We start from the raw sequence: 18,976 nt of genomic DNA, 5'->3' as shown, positions 1-18,976 counted from the left end.
AACAGGGGTGACTTTGAATTGGGAAAGCCACATGGAAACCATTGCACGCAGAATAGGACAGCTGGGAAGAGTTAAATGTCAGTTCTACATTTAGAAGCCTGGCAGGGCTTCCAGAGCAAGGTTTGCTTTGGCATTTTGACCTCTCAAACTTTTTGAAAGACTACAGGGGTGAGAAGGAGAAGTTTTACTTTTTTTGCCAAAAGCAAGCACTTTATGTGCTCATATGTTAGAAAACTATATAATGGTATATGTGAACTTTGATTAACAGATAAGTTTTGCCATATGTATACAGCACTAATGCTTTTAGTCTGAGGATTCAAAAAGCTGAGGCAATGAAATTTAGTTTGATTTCATGCGCCCTCGTGTTTCACTTGTACATTTGCTAAAAGGATTGGGGTTTGGGTATTCATGTTTTTTTAGCACTTTCAAAAGTGCTTTGTACCTTCTATAACTTTGTTTATGCCCAGTTGCTACACATAGGGGTTGATAGTGTTGACAGAAGTGAAACCTGTTTCAGGTTTCCTACTGTCAAAATGGGGGAAGGAGGCTATCTCCTCTACAAATTAAGGCTAGGTAAAATGTATGTTGCTCTCTTTTTCTCAATTTTTTTAGCCTGTCTAAGTTGTCTGTGAAATAGCAATGAGACATTTAATTGGCTATTCAGTAATACTGTTTTAAACATTGTTAGCATTCATAAAATGAATAAGAATATATGTTATGTTACTGCCCATCCTGTTTGATGAAAAGATGACAGGATCAGTAGTCTAGATTGTTGTTCCCTTATTTTGATCTTTAAGGGGAACTAGATGTGGGTAGTTTTTGTTCTACAAGTCTTAGGTGATAACACCATTATTGCATGTTATTCTCATGCTACATAGTTTTGCAAGGGCATTGCTAGTTTTTATTAGCTAGTCTGTGTAAATAAACTGACAGTCCTTATTAAAGCTGATGTTGCATAGTTTGGATCATGAAAAGTAGAACGCAGGGAAGATGCCAATGTGATCCTTAGCAAAAAATGTTTTGAAGGAAATGTTGTTTTATAGATTAGAAACCCTCTTAAATTAGCAGTTTTAGATTTTCCTGGAATTAATTGTGTACCCCTGCCACTGTCTTGGGCGAAAGACAGGGTCACAAACCAGAAAGGAGAAATTGTGGATCAAGTTTGATGCCCAGCTGAGATTCACAGACCGACCAGAATGGTGAGGAGGCTTTGCTTGAGGTGACCCCTTTTGAAACAAAGGTTGCTTCAGAGATCCTAGCACCAGGCCTCTGAATCATGGTCCTGAAGTGAATGCAAGTTTGCTCCTTTGTTTGTTGGTCAAGAGGTGCCGGAGCACACTGGATGTAATGTTTGGCCCCAACGAATGAGCAGTGCAACAGCAGAGCAATACAAGAGTAAGGGAAGGACTTGAGTTTAGGGTACAGGTGCTGTGTCTCTGATGCCTGTTAGATTGAAGTGAAGAAAACTGGTGCACTGCCTGAGACACTGGACAGGATCGCTGAGAGCATTTGCCCTGGTGAGTGACTGCCCTATCCTGAAAGAAGAGACTTTTTCCTTGAAATTGAGCTGTGATTCTTGAGTTGAGAGTTGTGCAGCTCCACCGTGGAAACAACAAGAGCCTGCCTGTGAGGCTCAAATGGACACAGGGAGAAGACTCCCCTCTGGCGTGGTTGTACAGCGGCTTCAATTTCCCCAAGGACTTCTTCTTTTTGTCAATAATGTACCCCTTTGGATGTCCCGTTTTTGAGGAGGAGCAGCCCTTTGCAGCTCTTCGTCCTAATTCTTATGGCCCTGTGTGGTCCTCCTGGTCCCAAATATAATTGATGTTCTAGCCCTCATAAAAGGAAAATGGACAAGTAGCCCTGAAAATGTTTTTACTAGAGGGTTTTAGGATTTGCTTAGGACTAGAAAAATGATAATTCTGTTTGTAATAGTGGTCATTACTCTCTCCTGCGTATCCGTATAATAATGACTGTCCTTTTAAAAAGTGGCGCAAAATGTTTCATGTTTCAAGTTAGGCTTCTGTGCTTAGGCTTATGAATGAATGTGTCTAAATGTGATAGGCAAGGGATGCAGCTTGCTTTCCCTATTTGGAATTATCAAAATGACTGGTTTTATTAAAAAAAATGTTTATTAATCATGAAAAATATATTTAAAAAATAAGTGCTTTTGAATTTGTTTTTTAATATTTATAAAGCTTAATACTCATATTTTGACCTCCTAGCGTTAAAATTAAATTTAAGTTGTGTTGTACCGCATAATGAGGAAATTTGCATATGAAATCACTCTGCGAAGGCATAAAGAAACTCATTCTTATAAGTTTATGTATGATGTATTTCTGATTTTTCATTCCTGGGCTAGCTAGAGAACATTCTGAGGATTCCTATTATGCAATCAAATTAGAGGATATTCTTTTTTAAGTGCCCCAAATATCAAAGTCGAAATTGGGTAAAATTCACTAATTTAAAAACAAATTCTGCATTTAGAGCAGTTTCTAAACTGCCTTAGGCTTCAGTAAATGCATACATTTAGGTATAATAAAAATAGCTGCCTTCTATATGGTTAGACAAGTATATTGCACACTGCTGATAATTGAAAAATGTATAAAACCAGCAGAAGTTATTAAACTGACAAACAGGGGTGACTTTGAATTGGGAAAGCCACATGGAAACCATTGCACGCAGAATAGGACAGCTGGGAAGAGTTAAATGTCAGTTCTACATTTAGAAGCCTGGCAGGGCTTCCAGAGCAAGGTTTGCTTTGGCATTTTGACCTCTCAAACTTTTTGAAAGACTACAGGGGTGAGAAGGAGAAGTTTTACTTTTTTTGCCAAAAGCAAGCACTTTATGTGCTCATATGTTAGAAAACTATATAATGGTATATGTGAACTTTGATTAACAGATAAGTTTTGCCATATGTATACAGCACTAATGCTTTTAGTCTGAGGATTCAAAAAGCTGAGGCAATGAAATTTAGTTTGATTTCATGCGCCCTCGTGTTTCACTTGTACATTTGCTAAAAGGATTGGGGTTTGGGTATTCATGTTTTTTTAGCACTTTCAAAAGTGCTTTGTACCTTCTATAACTTTGTTTATGCCCAGTTGCTACACATAGGGGTTGATAGTGTTGACAGAAGTGAAACCTGTTTCAGGTTTCCTACTGTCAAAATGGGGGAAGGAGGCTATCTCCTCTACAAATTAAGGCTAGGTAAAATGTATGTTGCTCTCTTTTTCTCAATTTTTTTAGCCTGTCTAAGTTGTCTGTGAAATAGCAATGAGACATTTAATTGGCTATTCAGTAATACTGTTTTAAACATTGTTAGCATTCATAAAATGAATAAGAATATATGTTATGTTACTGCCCATCCTGTTTGATGAAAAGATGACAGGATCAGTAGTCTAGATTGTTGTTCCCTTATTTTGATCTTTAAGGGGAACTAGATGTGGGTAGTTTTTGTTCTACAAGTCTTAGGTGATAACACCATTATTGCATGTTATTCTCATGCTACATAGTTTTGCAAGGGCATTGCTAGTTTTTATTAGCTAGTCTGTGTAAATAAACTGACAGTCCTTATTAAAGCTGATGTTGCATAGTTTGGATCATGAAAAGTAGAACGCAGGGAAGATGCCAATGTGATCCTTAGCAAAAAATGTTTTGAAGGAAATGTTGTTTTATAGATTAGAAACCCTCTTAAATTAGCAGTTTTAGATTTTCCTGTTGCTCCTATATCATGGGAGCATGGTCCTAAGCGTACAATGTAGGTGCTTTTATTAAAAAGAATAATTTTAGAAGTGTCTGCAGTCCTGTACAAGTAGTGTAAAATCTATAAGTAAAAGTGTCGAAAATTTCCTTTTTTTATCTTGAGGGTTTTCAGATTAGTACACAGGAATATACCAATGTAAGGATTTAGGGTATGTCTGTATTGTTTTTCTCTTTTCCTCACAATTTAGTAAATGAACAGACTTCCTTGGCTGCTTGGGATTGGGTGATGTATTACTCTTGTCAGTTCACCAAAGAGTTCCTTTTATACTTGCCAATAGGTCCAGGCTGTTGTTTTTTTTACTCTCTCATAGATAGGTGAAAGTGTTCTTGGGTGCCTTGCTAATATATGGGGCGTCCCAAGACTAGGGAGTATTCTGAGACTATCCTCTCTGTTGATAGATTGTTTCTGTGCCTTGTCTAAAGACCTTTTGTTCTTTCCACCAATAGATATTTGCTGCCTTACAACCATTGCCAGAGGGGCCCGGACATCAGATTCAGCTTGGGGATTCAGCGTCAGTACAAGTCCAGCTTGAAGCCAAGGTGAAGGTAACCAGCACAGGCATTGCTGGCAACTAGGACCTCAGTGAAGGCGGAAACCCTGGAATTAATTGTGTACCCCTGCCACTGTCTTGGGCGAAAGACGGGGTCACAAACCAGAAAGGAGAAAATGTGGATCAAGTTTGATGCCCAGCTGAGAGTCACAGACCGACCAGAATGGTGAGGAGGCTTTGCTTGAGGTGACCCCTTTTGAAACAAAGGTTTCTTCAGAGATCCTAGCATCAGGCCTCTGAATCATGGTCCTGAAGTGAATGCAAGTTTGCTTCTTTGTTTGTTGGTCAAGAGGTGCCGGAGCACACTGGATGTAATGTTTGGCCCCAACGAATGAGCAGTGCACCAGCAGAGCAATACAGGAGTTAGGGAAGGACTTGAGTTTAGGATACAGGTGCTGTGTCTCTGATGCCTGTTAGATTGAAGTGAAGAAAACTGGTGCACTGCCTGAGACACTGGACAGGATCGCTAAGAGTATTTGTCCTGGTGAGTGACTGCCCTATCCTGAAAGAAGAGACTTTTTCCATGAAATTGGGCTGTGATCCTTGAGTTGCGAGTTGTGCAGCTCCAGTGTGGTAACAACAAGAGCCTGCCTGTGAGGCTCAAATGGACACAGGGAGAAGATTCCCCTCTGGCGTGGTTGTACAGCGGCTTCAATTTCCCCAAGGACTTCTTCTTTTTGTCAATAATGTACCCCTTTGGATGTCCCGTTTTTGAGGAAGAGCAGCCCTTTGCAGCTCTTCGTCCTAATTCTTATGGCTCTGTGTGGTACTCCTGGTCCCAAATATAATTGATGTTCTAGCCCTCATAAAAGGAAAATGGACAAGTAGCCCTGAAAATGTTTTTACTAGAGGGTTTTAGGATTTGCTTAGGACTAGAAAAATGATAATTCTGTTTGTAATAGTGGTCATTACTCTCTCCTGCGTATCTGTATGTTAATTATGACCCGATGCGTTGTTCCCTTTGTATTCCTGCTTATACCTCATATATACCCACTTAATGAAATGTTTAGAATGGAAAATGCCCACCTAGCAATGAATTAGGATATTGATAAATTTATGAAAATTAATGTGCAAATATTTTTTGTGTTCCTACTAGATCATAGGAATGTCTTTAGCTCATGCTAAAAGGACTATCTGTTAAAGATTTGAGGGATTTGTTACCATGAGCTGAAAGCCATTTTATATTTTGGCAGCAATTTTAGTTAACCATGTGCTCGCCATGTGCTGTTTCTCTCTTCAGAGCCTTGCACATACCCAGAAGGGTCTAGCTAGTAGAATGCACCTGCTATTCCATTACAACTGTCAGGCTATTTTTGCTGCTGTATGGAGAAGTAACTCTCCTCCCAGTTTGTTGAGCAAGCAGATCTTGTATGCCCATATTAGGCATTTTGCATGCTTACATGAGCCAGGACTGCCCCTTGGTCTTATGCTGACTATGTAACCCTAAGCATATATAAGGCCCCAGTTTTCTATACTCCTTAGACTGCCTCATTCAGTTGCCAAGGCTTCTGTGTGACGTAGTCTCCCTCACCTGAGGTGAATAAATGCATTCTTTTTATATTTAAGCTTCTGTGCCAATTTCTTATTTGTTGGTTTAAAAGGAACAAGTATCAGTGAGACCCCTGAGAAGGTTTCTATGTTCTTCACCCCGGCCTCATAAACCGGCTACGCCAGCACCGGTGACACCCTAAAATGCATCCTCCTCAACGTACGCTCTGTACACAAACACGCCATGGAAATCTGGAACCTACTCGACTCTCTCTCGCCTGACATCGCCTTCTTCATAGAGACCGGACCAACGCATCCTACGCCCTGACATCAGCACCACCATTCCAGATGGATACAAGATCCAGAAGAAAGACCGCCCCAACCACCCAGGAGGGGGCCTTGCCATCGCCCACAAGAGCACCCTCCACCTCACAGCCTCCAGAGAAACACACCTGCACTTCCAAATCCAGACCAACCCCAAAGCCACACTCTGAGGAACCCCCGTCTACAGACCCCCGGAACCCAAACACCCTTCGCCACCACCATCACTGACTTCATCACACCCCACGACATCGCCTCAACAAACTACATACTCAATGGAGACCTGAACTTCCACCTTGACAACCCCACCGACCCCAACTCCACTATCCTTCATCACAACCTCGCCAGAATTGGACGTAAACAATTCGTCAACACACTGACCCACAGAGCAGGACACACCCTTGACTCCATCTTTGCGGCAGGAAACAGTGTCCAATTCAGCCACACAATGCAACCACCATGGACCAACTAGCACAGCGTACACTACGCCATCAACAAACCCAAGGCACCCAAACCAGCCCCACGCCCACCAAAAAGGAACTGGAACAAGGTTACCGACAAGCAACTTAACTCCACTCTCACCCAAGACAACCACACCTGGGCACCCGACACAAACAACGCAGCCAGGGAACTCCATACTTGGATCTCCAACTGCCCAGACGAGCCTTCCCTGCTACGCAACCCCGACAGACAACACCCCAGGAAAGCTGCCTGGTTCACCACCATTCTCCAAGAAGCCAGACGCACCTGCAGATGCCTGGAGAAGAACTGGAGAAACACCAAGACAACTGAAAACCACACCACCTACAGGGATGCCATAACGGATACCACAACCAGATCAGGACCACCAAGAGGAACTTCATCCACAACCAAATCCTGGTCAACTCCACCAACTACAAGTAAATTCAGTGTCATTCAAGAATTTACCAACCCACGCAGCGAAGCCACAGACATCACCCCATCCCAAGACCTCTGCGACAAGCTTGGAACCTACTTCCACCTCAAGATCAAAATCCTCTGCAACAAAGTTATCGACCATCCAACAGGTGCCACACGACCTCCTGCCCCCAGAAACACCACCTCACTCCTCTCTTTTGCCGCCAAAGTTACAGAGAAAACAGTGAACAGGAAACTGACACGATTCATTAAAGAGAACTCCATCCTCGACCCGTCCCAATCTGAATTCTGAAGCAACCACAGCACAGAGACTGCCCATATTCGCCACCTGAGACAACATCCCCACCCTTCTGGACTAAAGCCACTCCGCAGCCCTCATCCTACTCGACCTATCAGCGGCCTTTGACACCGTCTCCCACCGCACACTAGTCGCCAGACTACATGATGCAGGCATGCAAGGAACAGCCCTGGACTGGATCTGATCATTCCTCACTGGAAGAAGCCAAAGGATCAGACTCCCACCCTTCCTCTCCGACCCCATGAAAATCACCTGTGGAGTCCCACAGGGTTCATCCTTGAGCCCCACCCTCTTCAACATCTGCATGGCCCGGCCTCCGACAACATGGCCTCAACATCGTATCCTACGCTGACGACACCCAGCTCATCCTCTCCCTCACCAAAGACCCCACCACTGCCAAACTCAACTCCCAGAAAGGAATGCAAGACGTCGCAGTCTGGATGACCAACAGCTGCCTAAAGCTCAACGCAGAGAAGACAGAACTCCTCATCCTCGGTACCACTACTTCTGCATGGGACAGCACCTGGTGGCCGACCGCCCTCGGAAGCCCATCTACCCCCTCGGACCATGCCAAGAACCTCAGCATCATACTTGACTCATCACTCATGATCCGACAGGTCAGCGCCGTCACCTCCAGCTTCTTCAACAGCCTCCGCATCCTCCACAAGACCTTCAAGTAGATCCCCCCTGAGTCAAGGAATATAGTTACCTACACACTCATCACCAGCAGACTGGACTATGGAAACGCACTCTACGCTGGCATCAACAAGCCCCTACTCCTTAATCTCTAGACAATACAGAACACCGCCGCCAGACTCGTCCTCGGCCTCCCCCGACATGAACAGATCAGCCAACACCTACGAAGTCTCCACTGGCTCCCTGTGGAAAAAAGTGTCACTTTCAAAATACTCACTCATGCCTACAAATGCCTACACAAAAACCGACCCAAATACCTCAATGACAGAATCAACTTCCACATACCCAAAAGAAACCTCTGATCTACCAACCTCGCACTGGCCGAAACCCCGTGCATCCACAGCGCCAGAGCACGCGAAAGATCATTCTCTCACATTGCAGCCAAGACCTGGAACGAGCTACCGGCAGACATCAGATGTGCCCACTCCCGGAACACCTTCAGGAACACCCTCAAGACCTGGATCTTTGGCTAAGCAGATCTGCGGACCCCCCCCCCTCAGCGCCTTGAGACCCTCACGGGTGAGCAGGGCGCATACAATTCCCTGATTGATTGACTAATAACTTGCTGAAAAATGACACCAGCAGGACACTGGTTGAAGTAGTAACTGTAAAGTAAATTTATTTTTTACTTGAATGAGTCTCCTTATAGCAAAAATTATGCAAAATTGATTAATGAGATATTTCTGGAACTCTCGCGAATTAGCAAATCTTACTTTCACCCAGGCTAAGTGTATTTGCTTCAGTAAACTCCTGAGGAGGAATTATTATGTCAAGTAGGACAGTGGATTCTCTCAGTTTACTCACATCATGAATGAATGAATGATAGAGATGGATTTGTTATAGCTACTCAAAAGAGTGTCCCAGCGCTGACAGAAGTGGGTACGCTGCTAAGGTTTAAAAAGTCACGTTTTCATGTGTTTCTTGAAGACTGAAATATTTGAAATGGCTTGTAGAGAGGCCGGAAGTCTATTCCAAACCTGTGCCCTCAGGAAACCAAATGATCTGCCACTCATCCGGGCAAAGCGTACTTTGGGAGTACGGGCTAGGTCAGAGGAGGAGGAACTTAGAGACTTAACTCCTTTGTTAAGGTAGCCTGCTCCCTTTCCATGAATGGCCTTAAAAAAGACAACGAGGGCTTTGAATTTGATCCTTTCTTTAATTCACAGCCAGTAGCGGGATATAAGGAGGGGGACATATGAGACCTTAGTTTAGGTTGGAGGATCGCCCTGGCTGCTGCGTTTTGTACTACTTGCAGGCGCTGTACAAAGCAGTTGGGAAGGCCCAAATACAAGACATTTGCGTAGTCTAGTCTTGACGTCACCAAGGCCTGGACCACTATTTTACTATTCTCTATTGTCAAGTGTGGAAGAAATTGTTTTAACAAAAGCACATGCCGAAGCAGGTGCCAACCAAAGTTTGGACCTGAGACCTCATGGACAGGGCATTATCCAGAAAAACACCAAGGTTTCTCACAGATGACTGGTCTGTGCGCAGTGGCAAGTATTCTTCAGGCCACCATGCATTTCAGTTACTGACTGCTGGTTTGGCCAAAGAAGACAATCTCGGATTTATATGAGTTGCATTTGAGCTGATTTGCCTTAAGCCACTGAAACACCTTTAAAAGACAGACTCTGACATAAACACCGTCAAAATCTGCTCTTTTTTTGCAGGTGTAAATCAGCTGCGTGTCTTCAGCATAGGATATAATCTTTGCACCGTTTGCCTCTGCTACAGATGCCAGAGGGGACAAGTAGGGTTAAAAAGACCCAGCTAAGAATAGAGCCCTGAGGAACTCCAACCCTCATGCTGGGTATGGGGGTTGAAAAAGAAGGGAAGCCATAACTCTTGGGCTGTGTCCTCTAGGAAAGAATCCCTGCAGGTCAATGCTGTCCCGCCGATTCCCAGATTCCTCAATCTGCCAATGAGTCTCTCGTGCGGGACAGTATCAAATGCTGCTCATAGATCGAGAAATATCAGGACAGCCCTTCTACCCTGATCCAGCTTTCCTCTAATGTACTCAGTTACTTCCAATAGGGCAGTCTCAGTGCTAAAATTAGCCCTAAAACCAGATAGAAAGAGGTGCAACAGATTGTGGCTTTCTGCATGATTTTAAATTACTTTATTTACATATTTTTCCAGAACTTTTGAGAGAGCCGTAAGGAGAGATCGGCTTATTGTTGGCGGGATCATCATGGTCAGCCAAAGGTTTTTTTTAAAAAGTGGAAGTATTTTGTCCTGCTTCCAGATAAGTGGCACTTTCCGCGCAGAGAAGGATGAATTCAGTCCCATATTTATTGTGCCATTATTCGTAGGGGCAAGGGAAGGCAATAATTTTGCAGGGCAGGCATCACTTGGAGAGCCGGTCTGGAGCGAGCCGGCTAGTAGTATTTTAGGGAACTCTAATAACATTGGGGTAAGCAAGGAGTCAACCCTTTTGGACAAAGATTGCTCTATCACTAGATTCTCTTCAGTGACTTCCTAAAAGATTGTTGAATTAAGGCAATTTTATTGTGAAAGGATAAAGCATCCTGCTGAGTCAGGGGATTCTTTCTTCATTGCCAAAGCAGAGGTGAAGGATTTCACTGTTAAAAATTACTTTTCCCTTATTTTGAACCATATCAAGCTTCACCTGTAAATATTTCATTTTGGTCTCTTTTACCAGAAGGTAATAGGATTTCTGGGCAGTCTTATAGATTTTCCTATCATTCAGTGAATAATGTTTGTGCCGTTTTCTTTACCGAACTCTACATGTCCTTTTACTTGCTCTTAGCTGTTCATTAAACCAAGGAGCGGATGGTGGGTACTCCGCGAAGTTCATGAAGACTTGGGAGCGGTGTCTTCCAAGTTGGACTTCAGCCAGCATTCCAATGCGGTGGCGTCACGTTCAAGATGTTCAGTCCTAATAGACCTAGATGGGAATCCAAAGCCTAGGTTAAGTATCTTAAAGTTGATGAGAAAATGGTCGGACCAAGTGAACCTTGTCTGCTTAATATATTTAACCGCATCATCACTGTGGGAAAACTTGATGTAGCTGACAACCCAGTGGTATTTGAGGATAATCTTTCCACTGTACAGGGCTTTACATGAGGATGAAGAAGATTATTTCCCTAATTTTCTCTGGAGCTATCAGGGCAAACATTCACACAGATGATTGTCCCAATTAAACTAGACTTCACTTCATTTGCCAGATAAATGCAAAGGTCTGTGTTATCGAACCAGGTTATAAATTGATGCTAGCCAAGGGAAGGGTGCCAGGCAGTGATGTTAAGACCAGACCTTCTCTGCGTCTCATGATAGATTGCTGCTCAGTACATTTGATGGCAAAAACAACAAGTGATGGACTGAATGTGGATCAATGTCACACACTCCCCCAGTCAAAAGATCTGGGCCCAAATCCATCGTTTTTTTGCACTCCACACCACCCTGGGTTAGACAATGGCGATATGCAAATCAGCTCTGACCCTGTTGCCCCATGGGAACAGTCCAGTCCGAACTACAAAAGCCATGTCCTTCCCAGAACGGAATCAAGCATCCGAGGACCGGACCGGTTTCGAGGTAACACCTCTCTTCAGCCCGGCTAGCTTGACTCCAAGTGGTGTGGAGTGCCTGGGACCCACGTCTGGGCATCCCCAGCGCACTTAGGGCGGCAATTGCAAAAACAACAAGTGATGGACTGAATGTGGATCAATGTCACACACTCCCCCAGTCAAAAGATCTGGGCCCAAATCCATCGTTTTTTTGCACTCCACACCACCCTGGGTTAGACAATGGCGATATGCAAATCAGCTCTGACCCTGTTGCCCCAGTCGCTGGGGATGCCCAGACGTGGGTCCCAGGCACTCCACACCACTTGGAGTCAAGCTAGCCGGGCTGAAGAGAGGTGTTACCTCGAAACCGGTCCGGTCCTCGGATGCTTGATTCCGTTCTGGGAAAGACATGGCTTTAGTAGTTCGGACTGGACTGTTCCCATGGGGCAACAGGGTCAGAGCTGATTTGCATATCGCCATTGTCTAACCCAGGGTGGTGTGGAGTGCAAAAAAACGATGGATTTGGGCCCAGATCTTTTGACTGGGGGAGTGTGTGACATTGATCCACATTCAGTCCATCACTTGTTGTTTTTGCAATTGCCGCCCTAAGTGCGCTGGGGATGCCCAGACGTGGGTCCCAGGCACTCCACACCACTTGGAGTCAAGCTAGCCGGGCTGAAGAGAGGTGTTACTTCGAAACCGGTCCGGTCCTCGGATGCTTGATTCCGTTCTGGGAAAGACATGGCTTTAGTAGTTCGGACTGGACTGTTCCCATGGGGCAACAGGGTCAGAGCTGATTTGCATATCGCCATTGTCTAACCCAGGGTGGTGTGGAGTGCAAAAAAACGATGGATTTGGGCCCAGATCTTTTGACTGGGGGAGTGTGTGACATTGATCCACATTCAGTCCATCACTTGTTGTTTTTGCAATTGCCGCCCTAAGTGCGCTGGGGATGCCCAGACGTGGGTCCCAGGCACTCCACACCACTTGGAGTCAAGCTAGCCGGGCTGAAGAGAGGTGTTACCTCGAAACCGGTCCGGTCCTCGGATGCTTGATTCCGTTCTGGGAAAGACATGGCTTTAGTAGTTCGGACTGGACTGTTCCCATGGGGCAACAGGGTCAGAGCTGATTTGCATATCGCCATTGTCTAACCCAGGGTGGTGTGGAGTGCAAAAAAACGATGGATTTGGGCCCAGATCTTTTGACTGGGGGAGTGTGTGACATTGATCCACATTCAGTCCATCACTTGTTGTTTTTGCAATTGCCGCCCTAAGTGCGCTGGGGATGCCCAGACGTGGGTCCCAGGCACTCCACACCACTTGGAGTCAAGCTAGCCGGGCTGAAGAGAGGTGTTACCTCGAAACCGGTCCGGTCCTCGGATGCTTGATTCCGTTCTGGGAAAGACATGGCTTTAGTAGTTCGGACTGGACTGTTCCCATGGGGCAACAGGGTCAGAGCTGATTTGCATATCGCCATTGTCTAACCCAGGGTGGTGTGGAGTGCAAAAAAACGATGGATTTGGGCCCAGATCTTTTGACTGGGGGAGTGTGTGACATTGATCCACATTCAGTCCATCACTTGTTGTTTTTGCAATTGCTGCCCTAAGTGCGCTGGGGATGCCCAGACGTGGGTCCCAGGCACTCCACACCACTTGGAGTCAAGCTAGCCGGGCTGAAGAGAGGTGTTACCTCGAAACCGGTCCGGTCCTCGGATGCTTGATTCCGTTCTGGGAAAGACATGGCTTTAGTAGTTCGGACTGGACTGTTCCCATGGGGCAACAGGGTCAGAGCTGATTTGCATATCGCCATTGTCTAACCCAGGGTGGTGTGGAGTGCAAAAAAACGATGGATTTGGGCCCAGATCTTTTGACTGGGGGAGTGTGTGACATTGATCCACATTCAGTCCATCACTTGTTGTTTTTGCAGTACATTTGATGGCCAGCTCCCTACTTCTCTTGATCTTAGTTTTGTGATAGACAGACACACACAAACACACACACACATACTCTCGCTCTCTCTCACTGCTTTGAGTAAAAATGTACCACATACATTGGTGAGACCCCGGTGGTGCTCCTGCTATGACTGCTCCTCGAGGGTTCCCTAAGGAAAGCACGAATCAAGTGTACCCTTACACACATCACTTCAAGTCACCCATGTAGGACATAGATTAACATTTAACTGAAATTACCTGAAAACCCACTCAGATCTAAGCAGATGCAAAGAATACACCAGCTCACATTCAAAGAAGCTAGCATTATTTTCACACTTTTCTGCAATTTTTCACACAGTCAGTCAAAGTGCGTGTCTGTTAAAACAGAGGCTTCTAATGCAGCAGAAGTTAAAACTTCTCTGAGAGAACATGCCCTGTAAGTCACTTGCCAAGAGTAAGCATTCCTAGTAGGGTACTCACCAGAGTAACCATCAATAGTGAGGCACTTGCCAGAGTGAACATTCTCATTAAGGTACTCGTCAAAGTGAATATACTCAGTAAGCCACTCATCAGATTGATTATACTCAGCAAGCCACTCGTCAGTAAGCTGTTCAACAGAGTTAACCTCTCCAAAATTCAGGAAACAAGGTCCTAGCTAGGCTTTCTTCTGTGTCACACTTTACCTCTAGAGTCAAGCCTTTTAGGTATTTCTCAGGCAGTAGCATCTGAGTAAGACCTACAAGACTTAATAGGTACCTCCATCTACCCAGACACTTAAAAGTATCAATTGCTGGTGGGCTCTGTATGGCATCTCCCTCTTCTTATTGTTATCTGGGGTCCCTTTTATAAAGATACTTTCACCCTCTAGATCTTACCAGGCTGATATGTTTTTGGTTGCCACAGGAGCGAGGGCCAGTCTATAAAGTGACCTCCAAACATTTGCAGTGAATTTGTGATCACATATCTCTCTTTAACTTATAATTTCTCAGAACATGTCAGCATGTGCAACACATATGTATACCTGACAGTAAATGTTTCTTATGTAACACACACTGTATGTTATCTTTTGACACCAAAGCTTTTGAAAGAAAATCCAAGACCTCCAGGGTTTAACATTTCTCCTAACCCCACCCAGGGAATTTGCTATCTATAACCAGGTTAACTTTTCTATGTTAACCTGGGTTACGATAGCACATTCTGTGAAGACCACATATGAGTCCATAGTCTTCCTAGCCTGCTGGGGTCCATAAATCATCTACATGTGGCCAGAGATAGTGCAGGAAACTGACTTAACTAATGATAAAGACTACTAATTGCTAATTTGAGAGGTGCTAATACATTGCTCTGTCTTAGCACACCTCAGCTCATTCATGAGGTCAAGTCAAGCTATGGTTTACGTGCAATAAAAGACCCTCTTTCATGTGATGGACCAACTTAGCAACTAGTTTGTGAACTCCACCCCTGCTGTTTTTTTGCATTAAAGTCTAAAATCGTATCCTGATGCCACTAGCAAGGAAACGGGCACTAGCAGACCTGCCAGTACCAATAGGACTTTCATTATGGGCAGCTTTGTTTTTGGGCATCTATCTTAGAATACCCTGTGCAAGTTCCTCAACATGACCAGTGACAGTGCTCATACCCCCAAGGACCATCTTCCTGCAAACTTGTTCAAATACTGGAAGAGGAGAAAAGCTGTAGACCCTGCAATAAGAAACACCAAAGTGATACAAATGTATGCAGTAGAAACAAAACACACCCCATGTTCATTTTAACATAACTTGCCCCATCAGAAAAAAAGAATGATTCCCCTAAAAATGTGGGGTTGATACAACAAGCTGTGATGCCTACTGGATCACCTGGATATTCAAGGGTTTTGGGGTCCTTATATACACTTGTGCTCCTGAAGCCATTTTCAAGTAAGTGTGGTGTGATTTTACAGCCTAAAAAGAGACAAACTACTATTACAGAGCATCAGACCGCACAACTCCAAATGCTTTGGTGAGGGTTGGAAGTACAAGTTTGTTCAGCTGGCAGTGTGCTTTGTATATAAACTACAGCACAGGTCTGTGTTCCTTGCAATTATTATGTTGGCAGCCTTACAGAGCTGAACTGCATGCAAACCTGTGTCCCCTGAGACTACTTTAGCAGACTCAGCCCCCTTCCCACTCTAGTCTTGCACTGAAAGGGCTCCTTCTGAAGCGCAGACCAATCCTTGATGTTCCACATTGCTACAATGTGGTGCTCCAATAACTTAATAGAGCTGAGTCCTATTATTTTCTAAAACCGGTTTGTTTACAAAAACTTGGTCTACAGGAATATTCACAAGTAATAAAAGACATAGCTAACAATGGCATTGCACATTCCTATCCAAATATCCCAATGCACAGCAATAACTGTTAAACACTTAAACATATGCAAGGAAATCAATGCTTTTCTACCTGTTTCAGTCTAAATCCTGTGGGTTTTGTTCAAGAAGGGCTCCGCACTGGAAATTAGCTTCTTTCAAGCATGTGGTCAGCTGTTCTGGAATAGTGTAAACTACTGAGTCCATGAGCTTCCAGTATTGTTCTTACCAAAGCAAACTGTATAATTTATAATGATTTTGGAGTGGGTGGGCTTTCATACCAGCCAATCACATTTCAGCTATCTGCTCAATGAGATTCAGTGCCTAGCCTACATCTTAGAAGGGAGGGTTTTCACATTAACTAATTCATATCAAACATGTAACAGGATATATCTGCTCAAGCTAGAAACAAATTATACTTCACACTCACTGTCTCAAATCAATGTTATCAATTCTTCTTACATTTCGTAGTTGATTTAATGAATTTCTAACTCTCTGATAATACTAATTACTAAAGCATAAAACTATTCATACAATTCATTGTTTAACAGTTCGGAAATCGTAATGCGACTCAGGCTGCTTTCCCTCACTTCTGTGCTTGAGTTGCCGGGGCAGATGTCCATTCCTTCAGCGCGCTTCTACTGTGAAGCTTACCAAACTGGGTGTTTATGTAGTGAGGTAGTCAGAGGTTACTGGCAGTGCTCGGTCAGGGTGCTAGTCTGTTAGAGATTTTTTTGCAGTCCAGGCCATTTATGTCAAGTGGGGTTCTTCTCAGGTGCATGACCACTGCATTCAAAGACAGCCTTCGAGGCAGCTGACTTCTGCTCATCATCATGAACATATCACCAATGCGGGCTATTCCATATTTACAGGACTAAAGTACTCACTGCCGTACATTATAAAGATATTGCAAGTCAATGAGATGTTCTGTGACCATAAAGAGGAACAAGTCTAAAAGGCAACATTTCTTGATAATAAGGTCAAAGAACTCTTTTGATTTGCAATATACTTTCAACTTACAGCAGATAGTAATTAATTCCTTACGATACATAGTGACACTGTCACCTTTCCAACAAGCCAAATGTTGTCTTACTTTATCATATGCAAGAGATAGTATTGTTAAAGACAAGAAGAGTAAAAGCAAAATCTTTAGCCCGAAATCAAACCATCAAAAAGCAGTTGCTAATTTCTTGCAAAAAGAATTTAGAATCAATTTATTGTATTGTCAACTGTGTACAAACAGGCAGAGATACTCGATCCTTCTTGACATTATCAATAGCATGCAAAAATATAAACCTACCATTTCCAGCTAAGATCTTAGAGAAAATCATCAATAGAAACCTCACCAAATACCTCAACTACCACAAACTCCTCAACACCACTCAGTCTGGTTTCAGACTCAATCACAGCATGAAAACGGTCCTCATTGGTGCTATGGACGACATCTGCATGAATCTGGATGAAGGAGACGTGGCAACTCTCATCTTCGTGGACCTCTCTACAGCATTTCACACAGACTCTAATTCCATAATCACACAAAGCCTATGTGACATGGGATTTCAATGACACACACTCCGATAGATCTGCTCCTTCCTGACTGGAAGGACTTGGTTAGTCAGCCTGGCACCTTATTCTTTGAGGCCTACCACCTCATCTGTAGAGTTCTGAAAGGATCCTCCCTGAGCCAGACCCTCTTCAATGCATAAAGGATTCATGTTGCCAGATTCATTTGATCTCACAACATCACCATCCTCTCCTATGCCGAAAATATGCTACTCATTCTCCCCTTCATGGGCAAGATTCCCAGTACCCGGATCAAGTTAAATACATGCAAGTCTGAAATTATCCACTGGATGAAGACCAACTGTCTGAAGTTTAACACTGACAAGTCAGAAATAGTGATGTTCGGAAATTGCAGACCCTACTTGATCTTATCACAGAAATACATTGAACTAAAGAGATAAATTCAGAGCCAGTCTAAACAATCATTTGTTTAAAATAAAAGTAAGTGAAATTCTGTTGATACTCGAAATCTTATGGTGCATTTTAATCAAAAAGTGACTTTTCCTCTGTGCCCTTTCAAATAGCAAAACCTAAAGGACATTTGTGTGTACCTGCCATGCAATGATGAAACACAATTAATGAATACAAAGGTTTTGAAGAAACTACAGGATCATGCTATCATTTATATGTCAAACTATATGACAAATTGCATAAAGTTTGTGATCACGGTATGCTTTTATTAACTCTGAATCAGTCTCTTGACATATTGGGTGGTAAAGGAAAAAATATGCTACATTTTATCAAACAGCCAAAGAGAGAAATCAATGCCATTTTCTCATATTGTAAATTATCAGAATCTTTTATATGTAAAAGCAAAATTGAGCTTTAAACTAAAGCTTTGCATTTAAAAAGCACTTTAAAGTTTCACTTAAACTAAAGATATAAGTAGCGAGATCTATGTATTCAAGGTGTTAATGGTTTGGTGTCATCACACTGATAGGAGTGAGAAGTGGCTATGATAAGTGCGAGGAATGGTTATGAGTTGCTTTAACCTTTATTTCTGAAATTGACACACACACACACACACACACACACACACACACTTCCAGTCCTGGTTTTGCAGTTTCAAAGCAGGCACCGACTCCGTGGGATATTGATCAAAGATTATATTTATTGCAAAACGACCAGACGCGTTTCGGCGGACAAGTCCGCCTTGTTCACTACAATATATATATATATATTCACATTTTACCCTTTCTGTGAAGAGCTGCTGGTGGGCCTGGCCTTGAGGTACAGGCTCTGCTGCCCTGATTCACAACCCATTAAATCCTGTTGTCAGGCATGAATGAGGAATGTCTAAACAAGTAAACTTCTGTCCACAGTTTCTGAGAGGGCCGGTTGAAATGTAGGCATGCATAGCACTGTGGTTAATGTACAGGTTCATTCAACCCTCCCTTAAAATCCAGATAATGTTTTTGTTTTAGGAGAAAGCATCAGAATGCCGGGATAGTCCTTCAAAAAACATTACTGTCTGTGCAAATCTGGAACGTCTGGTTAAACTAATCATTGCCCTTCTCTGCAGATTGTAAAAAATCATTCATTTTCATTTATTTAAGGACATATTATGTTCTTCCATACATCTGCTTACATATGCAGTACC

At 43.4% G+C, this 18,976-nt stretch overlaps 1 protein-coding gene across 1 annotated transcript in view; it reads right to left on the bottom strand.

Moving 5' to 3' along the window:
* LOC144822924 (hyaluronidase-5-like) overlaps nucleotides 1–16,013 on the bottom strand; it is a 426,042-nt gene extending 410,029 nt beyond the window's left edge. Inside the window, exon 1 of the mRNA XM_078680963.1 lies at nucleotides 15,908–16,013. The gene's annotated coding sequence lies outside the window, so the exon portion shown is untranslated. The remainder of the gene's footprint in view (nucleotides 1–15,907) is intronic.
* Between the last annotated feature and the right edge of the window lie 2,963 nt (nucleotides 16,014–18,976).

Source organism: Lissotriton helveticus, chromosome 1_1 (assembly GCF_964261635.1).
Source record: "Lissotriton helveticus chromosome 1_1, aLisHel1.1, whole genome shotgun sequence".
Lineage (NCBI taxonomy): Eukaryota > Metazoa > Chordata > Amphibia > Caudata > Salamandridae > Lissotriton > Lissotriton helveticus.
This window is presented reverse-complemented; position numbering and strand designations above follow the sequence as displayed.